We start from the raw sequence: 250 nt of genomic DNA, 5'->3' as shown, positions 1-250 counted from the left end.
TATTTTTGTTATCAGAAACACGGCAAATATATATTATGTCTGTTAAATCTACACTTTTGTGTTTTGACGTCGCTTGTAATGTCGACAGTTGAACTTTAGTCGAGATATACAATCTAAGATTAGTTTGGTTCCTTTCTTTCATCAGTGAGGAAAAATATATATCAGGCTGCATACGGAATTAAATGGTGTGAAACCATATGTTGCTTGATTTGTTGCATAAAGCATTTTGGAACAAAGTTTAGAACGTACT

The sequence above is a fragment of the Penaeus monodon genome, chromosome 28, assembly GCF_015228065.2.
Source record: "Penaeus monodon isolate SGIC_2016 chromosome 28, NSTDA_Pmon_1, whole genome shotgun sequence".
NCBI lineage: Eukaryota > Metazoa > Arthropoda > Malacostraca > Decapoda > Penaeidae > Penaeus > Penaeus monodon.
This window is presented reverse-complemented; position numbering follows the sequence as displayed.